We start from the raw sequence: 7,824 nt of genomic DNA, 5'->3' as shown, positions 1-7,824 counted from the left end.
AAAGTAGAATATAGGCCGGGCATGGTGGCTCATATCTGTAATCCCAGCATTTTGGGAGGCTGAGGTGGACAGATCACTTAAGTCCAGGTGTTTGGGACCAGCTTGGCCAACGTGCCGAAAACCTGTCTCTACTAAAAATACAAGAAAAAAAAAACCCGAAAAACATTAGCAGGATGTTGTGGGGCACACCTGCGAACCTAGCTACTCTGGGGGCTAAGGCAGGAGAATTGCTTGAACTGGAGGGTGGAAGTTGCAGTGAGCCAAGATGGTGCCACTGCACTCCATCTTGGGTGACAGAGTGAGACTGTCTCAAAAAATAATAATAAAAAAGAAAGAACGAAAGAAAAAATGTAGAATATAGAATCCTGGCCAGTCACGGTGGCTCAGGCCTGTAATTCCAGCAATTTGGGAGGCCAAGGCAGGTGGATCACTTGAACCTAGGAGTTTGAGATCAGCCTGGCCAACATGGCCAAACCCCGTCCCTACAAAAAAAAGTTAGCCAGGTGTGGTGGTGGGCACCTAAAATTCCAGCTACTCAGGAGGCTGAGACAAGAGAATCGCTTGAACTCAGAAGGCAGAGGTTGCAGTTAGCCGAGACTGCACCACTGCACTCCAGCCTGGGCGACAGAGTGAAACTCCGTCTCAGAAAAAAAAATCCTGCTCTTATGTATAAAATCTCAGTTTAGATGACTGCAACTAAAAAGACCTTTCCTTGCCATGTAATCTATAACAGCCTCTTAGCCATTCTACATCACACCAGCCTATTACTTTATTATTAATTCTCTACAAAGCGTTTTCTGATTTGTCTGTTTGGCTGGTCATTTATTTACTGATTAAAGTAAATTATAGCTCATGAGCAGGGACCTGGTGCGTTAAGTTCACCACTGTATCCCCTGGCATTACAGTAGGCACTTGATAATAACTGTTGAGTAACAAAATAGAACATAAAATCACATTATAAACTAATGATTTAAGTGAGCTATTTATGAGAAGAACCCTTTTATGAAATATTGATTCCTTTTGTAAAGTAGTTACCCTTTGATTTTATGTCTTTCAAGTCTAAGTTTTCTTAAACCAAGACATGCTAACTTTTTAAAATAATTATTAAAGTTCTGGAGTATGTGTTTGTTACATAGGTATACACGTGCCATGGTGGTCTGCTGCATCCATCACTCCATCATCTACATTAGGTATTTCTCCTAATGCTATTCCATCCCTAGCTTGCCATCCCCTGCTATCCCTCCCCTAACCCCCCACTCCCTGACAGGCCCTGGTGTGTGATGTTCCCCTCCCTGTGTCCATGTGTTCTCATTGTTCAACACCCACTTATAAGAACATGCAGTGTTGGATTTTCTGTTCTTGTGCTAGTTTGCTGAGAATGATGGTTTCCAGCTTTATCCATGCCCTTGCAAAGGAAATTAACTCATCCTTTTTTATGGCTGAAGTATTCCATGGTGTACATGTGCCACATTTTCTTTAGTCTATCATTGACAGGCATTTGGGTTGGTTCCAAGTCTTTGCTATTGTGAACAGTGCTGCAATAAACACATGTGTGCCTGTGTCTTTATAACAGAATGATTTATAATCCTTTGGGTATATACCCAGTAACAGGATTGCTGGGTCAAATGGTATTTCTAGTTCTAGATCCTTGAGGAATCGCCACACTGTTTTCTACAATGGTTAAACAAATTTATACTCCCTCCAACAGTGTAAAAGTGTTCCTATTTCTCCACATCCTCTCAAGCATCTGTTGTCTCCTGATTTTTTAATGATTGCCATTCTAACTGGCATGAGATGGTATCTCAATGTGGTTTTGATTTGCATTTCTCTAATGACCAGTGATGATGAACTTTTTTTCATATGTTTGTTGGCTGTGTAAATGTCTTCTTTTGAGAAATGTCTGTTCATATCATTTGCCCACTTTTTTATGGGGTTGTTTTTTTCTTGCAAATTTGTTTAAGCTCTTTGTAGGTTCTAGATATTAGCCCTTTTGTCAGATGTGTAGATTGCCAAACTTTTTTCCATTCTGTTGATTGCTGGTTCACTCTAATGGTTTATTCTTTTGCTGTGCAGAAGGTCTTTAGTTTAATTAGATCCCATCTGTTTATTTTGGCGTTTGTTGCCATTGCTTTTGGTGTTTTAGTCATTAAGTCCTTGCTCAAAGGCTAACTCTCATGGTACTAACTCCTGCGTTCAGGAAAGTAAGTAGTTACCCATTGTATTTTATGTCTTTCAATTTTAAGTTTTCTTAAATCAAGACATGCTTACTCTTGTGGTACTAATTCCTGTGTTCTGGAATAAAATACTAACTCAATTAGACAGATGGGATAATTTTCAGGAAAAGTATTACCAAACAACAGGAACTATATTGAAGAATCTTCATTATCACAAAGTTCTTTGACTTAGGACAATATATTTTTTTTAATCAAAGAGATGTCCATTTATTTAAGTTCAGCATGATTCTTCAGGTATTCGAGCAAAGTATAAACAAAATGCTTTCTTGTAAATGGACAAATGAGAGAAGAAACCTCTTTTAACTTCTTGAGATAAATGGGGGTGGGAGGTAGGGGAGGCAGGATGGAGAGGAGGAGAAATTACTAAAAATCAGGATACCTGGATTCTAGTCCTTGTCTTGATATTTTAAAAAGGTGTGCACAGAGCTAGAGTTGTTTGTTACACTGGAAATGAGGACTTTAGAAATTTAGGATTATTTGCAGGTCAAAGAAGAGGGGAGAAGAAAGCATGAAACTCCATGTCAAGGTTAGGTGTTGAAAGCAAACTAGAGCACGCCTGTTCAGAGTGGTGCCTGAGGTGATGCTGAGCCATGCAGAGGGGTGCTGCCTTAGGTGGTACTTAATTTAAAATATGTTTTTCTTCTACATTTTTTCTACTTTCAATCAATTTTTTTCCCTTTTCATCCGATATCCCTAATTCCATCAATTGTCCTCTTTCTGGTTTCCCTGAGAGTGTAGTCATAGCTGACAATACTGTAATAACATTGTAACAGACAAAACCTCAGAGGCAGCAGAGTGTGGAGAAATGAGTTTACTAGTGTTATGGGTTAAATTGTATTTCCCCCACCCCAAAGAGCCAAAGAGGAAGTGCTAACCCCCACTATCTCAGAATGTGACTTTATTTCAAAGTGGGGTTGTTGCAGATAAAATTAGGGTGAGATCATACTGTTACGCTGGGGTGGGGTAGGCTGCTGATCCAATGATTGGGGTTCTTATAAGAAGAGAGCCATGGTAGGGTGCGGTGGCTCACGCCTGTAATCCTAGCACCTCGGGAGGCTGAGGCCAGTGGATCATGAGGTCAGGAGTTCAAGATCAGTCTGGCCAACATGGTGAAACCCCATCTCTACTGAAAATACACAAATTAGCCAGGCGTGGTGGCATGCACCTATAGTCCCAGCTGCTTGGGAGGCTGAGGCAGGAGAATCGCTTGAACCCATGAGGTGGAGGTTGCAATGAGCTGAGATGGCGCCACTGCACTCTAGCCTGGGTGACAGAGTGAGACCCTGCCTCAAAAAAAAAAAAAAAAAAAAAAAAGAGCCACATACAGAGACACAGAGGAAGAACAATGTGTGATGATGAAGGAAGAGATTGGAGTTATGCAGCTGCAAGCCAAAGATGGCCAGCAAACCACCAGAAGCTAAGAAGAGGCAAGGAAGGATTCCCCAATAGATTTCAGAAAGAGTGTGGCCTTGCTGACACCTTGATTGTAAACTTCAAGCCACCAGAACTGTCAGAAAATAGAATTCTGTTGTTTTAAGCCACCCAGTTTGTAGAACGTGGTTATAGCAGTCCCAGGAAAGTAATATATCTAGTATCACATATTTAATAAATGGGGCCCAGATTTAAATTCAGTTTTCTTTGACTGCATGAAAATAAAATAAACCCCAACCCTGTAAGAACAATAGTAAAGAAAAATTAGAGCATGTAGTTAATAAGAAACTCAACAGAACTTCTACATAAAATGCTAACAAATCAAATCCAGTAGTATACAAGGAGGATAATACATCATGACCAAGGGGGGTTGGATTTATATAAGAAACCTATTAATGTGATTCACTACATTAAGAGATTAAAGCAGAATTCAATCTTAAAAAGAAGTTTCTCTCTGAGGTCAAGTTACGAACTTTTGCTGGACCTTGGTTTCTCTATTTTTCACAATAGATGAATAAATAAGGTTTGAGTTAAAGCAAGCAGGTAGAGGGGACCCTCTAAGGACATAAAGATACAATGGCATTTGCTGATTATGGCGGAGCTGTCCCAAAAGACACAGTTGAAAGTTTGTGTATTTTTAGTAGAGACAGGGTTTCACCATGCAGGCCAGGCTGGTCTCAAACTCCTGGCCTGAAGCAATCTGCCCGCCTCCGCCTCCAAAAGTGCTGGGATTACAGGCTTGAGCCACTGCAACCAGCCCTATCCTTTCAATTTGCTTAATTATTCCAACTATCAGTATTCTTAATTATCATCAACATCTACAGGAGACTGCCCCTACTTTTTCCAATCAGCCCCTGTCTTCCTTTATTTCCCAGTGTAGACAGTTCCACAACTTCAATAATGCTTTTGACAATGCCTTAACCATTCTTGCCTGTCTTTTCACTTGTCTGTAAAACCCTATTCCTGGATGAACCCGACTACAGTGCCTGCTTTTCCTATGGCCCCTGCAGCTGTGGACTCCTGGAGAAAGTCCCACGGGATATTGGTTTCACCACAGATTTGTGGTTATCAATCTCAAATTGACCCCCAAAACTCTGCCATACTTCTACTTTATTTTGTAGGCAATACTTGTCTCCCATATCCAAAATGATTCTTTAAATTTTCCCCACACTCCTTTAAACTAAATCCCTCTACTTTCCTCCTCAGTCCAAGCAGATTGCGCTCTCAACTTTCCCAAAGCTAAAAAAAAAAAAAAAATCCTTGTTTCTTCCTTCCCATTATAAAAAAGGAAATTACCCACCTTCAAAAGCGTAGTCTCTTCTCCACGACTTAGATCTCATTCCCTCTACAGAGACCTTGCTCCACTGATTATTACCTATTTTCTCCTGCATATTAAACTTGCCTTGTTTAAGTCTCTCCCAGTTAAAAAAACATAAAAACAAACAAGCAAACAAAAAACGCAAAAATAAAACTCTTGACTCTACCATCTCCCTGTTGCTTATTTTACTATCTCCTATTCCTAAATCTATGCTCTTCAACCCAGTGCAATCTGACTTTTGCACCCATTACTCCATTGTGGAAACTCTTGCTAAAGTCAGTTTTGACCTTCATATTGTTAAATCCAGTGGACATTTTGCAATTCTCACTTTCCTAGAGCTCTCTGCAGCTTTAGATACTGGTGGGCAAGCCCTCTCTCCCCTGAGAAACACCATATCCCCCTCATTTCCCTCCTACCTCTCCCGCAATCCGCCACCGAATGATGGAATTCCAAGACCTAGACTTAGGCTCTCTTTCCATCTCACCTATGACTCTCTCACTAGGTAATTGTGGGAACATAGGTCAAGAAATGGCTCCCAAGAAATCCCATATCCCCCTCATTTCCCTCCTACCTCTCCCACAATCCGCCACCGAATGATGGAATTCCAAGACCTAGACTTAGGCTCTCTTTCCATCTCACCTATGACTCTCTCACTAGGTAATTGTGGGAACATAGGTGAAAAAATGGCTCCCAAGAAATCTAAGCAGGCTGACAAATGCAGATTCAGAACCTTTGAATCAAGCTATTTTTTTCATCTGCATTTTATTAACACATTTTGAGCAGCATTTTCTAATGCAAGCAACACTATATATATATATATACACACACACACACACACACACACATATACATATATATTTTCACCAAATAAGTGAGATAAATATATTAAATTTAGATGAAATTTAATGGAGAAAATAAATAAAAAGGTATATGGCTCTTAATTCTAAACAATATTTTCATTGTATTTTTCTAGTTTCTCCCTAAAAACAATTTCTGTGAAAAAAACCAGGCAACTTATGAATCAGGATGATCTACGTAATCTAATTATAGCATATTATGCATAAAGTCCATATTCAAAACATACAATCAATAGAAATTACATTGTCCATTTATTATCAATGAGTTCGACTGTTTTAATGAAGATCCAGAAGGTATGCTTGGCAGATTTGGGGTGGCCTGAAGCTGAGAAAGCTGGTGAATTTTGGGGGCAGAATACAAAGCTAAAAGGCAGACAAGGCAGTCAAAATAAATCTTAAGAAGCTTAAAGCTCTAGACTTAAATCCAAATTATCCAATTTTACTTTACACATGGGAAGGAGAGGAAGAGATTTAATTTGACAAAGCCCAGGACATCTGGGTTAACTGCAAATTCAAGCAAGATTAACACGAGGCAGAAAGAGCTACAGCTAATAATGCATCGCCCACACTGTTACGAGTCCAACCACGGGAAAGGTGATTTTCCTTTCATAATTCTACCTTGTTAGGTTGCTTCTAGAATAAGTTTCACTGATACAACATAGGGCATCTAGGCGGTGAACAAAGTACTGGATGGGGGAGTACAGTGGAAGAATGGGCTTCAAAGCCACGTCTTTAGAACAAGAGCGGAAAGAATTAGCCAAAGTTGTTCAGCACATCATTTAAGGAGACACAAGCCTGAAACTGCTGGAAAGCTGTTTTGTGAAAATGGGACTCGTGTAACCATAAACTTCTCCAGAGGGGAGCATTGCGGCTGCCTGGGTGCATAGTAGGAATTCGGTTTTAGCACCCGAGGTCAGACTTGCTAAGGGCTGACCTGCATCCCCAGTCCAGGTGGCCGCAGAGGAGCGGAGGATTTCTGCGCCACTCGACTCCAAAGGCAACAGACTTGACTACTTTTCTCTTTTACCTGCAAATGCTGGATTCCGCTAAGCTTCATTTATGAGGCAATCTGTCAGCCTTGGTTTCCTTTTGGATTTTTAAATTAAGAGTCTGGAGGTCGCCCTCGCAGACTGCCTTCTAAAAGCCCAAACAGCGAACTCAAGAGTAAAAGCGGCAAGACGGTGGCCGGGGTCTCGGGGCTCCCCCTTGGAGGCCAGCCACCTCGGCGCCTTTCCCTCACACTGTTAATCCAGGGCCGACTCCCCGCAGTCGCCCCCGCTGGCGGCCCCGGCCGGGCTCCGGAAGAGCGGTCCGGCCTCTGTCCCCGAGCCCCGCAGGGACGGCCCTAGTCAGTCAGCACCGAAGCAACAGGCCTACTCACCTGCTAGGTGCGGGAAACTCGCCACTCCAGGCTCGAGTCCCGCCTGGGCTTGAGGGCCCGGCTGGGCGGGGTTCGGACGCGGGGGGCGGAGCCGGGACGGGGATTGACTCTGAGGTTTGAGCTCAGTGCGCGCTTTGCTGAAGGAGTCGTCCGGTCGGTATCTCTGGACTGGATGAGACTGGATGAGGGGTGTTTTTTTTTTTGGGGGGAGGGGAGGGGCGGGATTTCGGTGGTCCCGGGCTGGTGGGAACAAGGGGGCGGGGAGGGGGCGAGGCTGATGTGCCACGGGATTGGCTGTGGAATGTGACTCAGGGCGTGGCTAGGCTGTGGGGCCCGCCGCGATCGCGGACTGGATGGAAATAGAGCAGGGAGAGGGGTGGGCCGCAGGTTGGGCCTTAGGGAGGAAGGGGCAGGATGGAGGCGGGCCTGGACGTGGTAGGCGGGCCTGGACGTGGCCGAGGATTGGCTGTGGGTGCGGACTCAGGGTGCGCATTGGCTGTGGAGTCCGCCGGGATCACGCTCGGGTTCTAGCCGGCGGCTGTGCGAGACTGCGGTTAGGCGGGCGGGACTTGCGAATGGGTATGGAATTTAGGCCCAGGGCTC

The 7,824-nt window shown here is 43.3% G+C and overlaps 1 protein-coding gene across 4 annotated transcripts in view; it reads right to left on the bottom strand.

Moving 5' to 3' along the window:
• Positions 1–7,447, bottom strand: part of KYAT3 (kynurenine aminotransferase 3) — a 69,334-nt gene extending 61,887 nt beyond the window's left edge. For 2 of the 4 annotated variants that reach the window (XM_017501952.2, XM_037729023.1), the window contains exon 1: positions 7,222–7,447. The gene's annotated coding sequence lies outside the window, so the exon portion shown is untranslated. The remainder of the gene's footprint in view (positions 1–7,221) is intronic. The other 2 variants (XM_037729022.1, XM_017501951.2) reach the window with 2 other exon arrangements.
• Positions 7,448–7,824: the final 377 nt, after the last annotated feature.

This window comes from Cebus imitator, unplaced genomic scaffold (assembly GCF_001604975.1).
Source record: "Cebus imitator isolate Cc_AM_T3 unplaced genomic scaffold, Cebus_imitator-1.0 Scaffold286, whole genome shotgun sequence".
NCBI lineage: Eukaryota > Metazoa > Chordata > Mammalia > Primates > Cebidae > Cebus > Cebus imitator.
The sequence above is the reverse complement of the archived record's forward strand: the minus strand, read 5'-3'. Positions and strand labels throughout refer to the sequence as shown.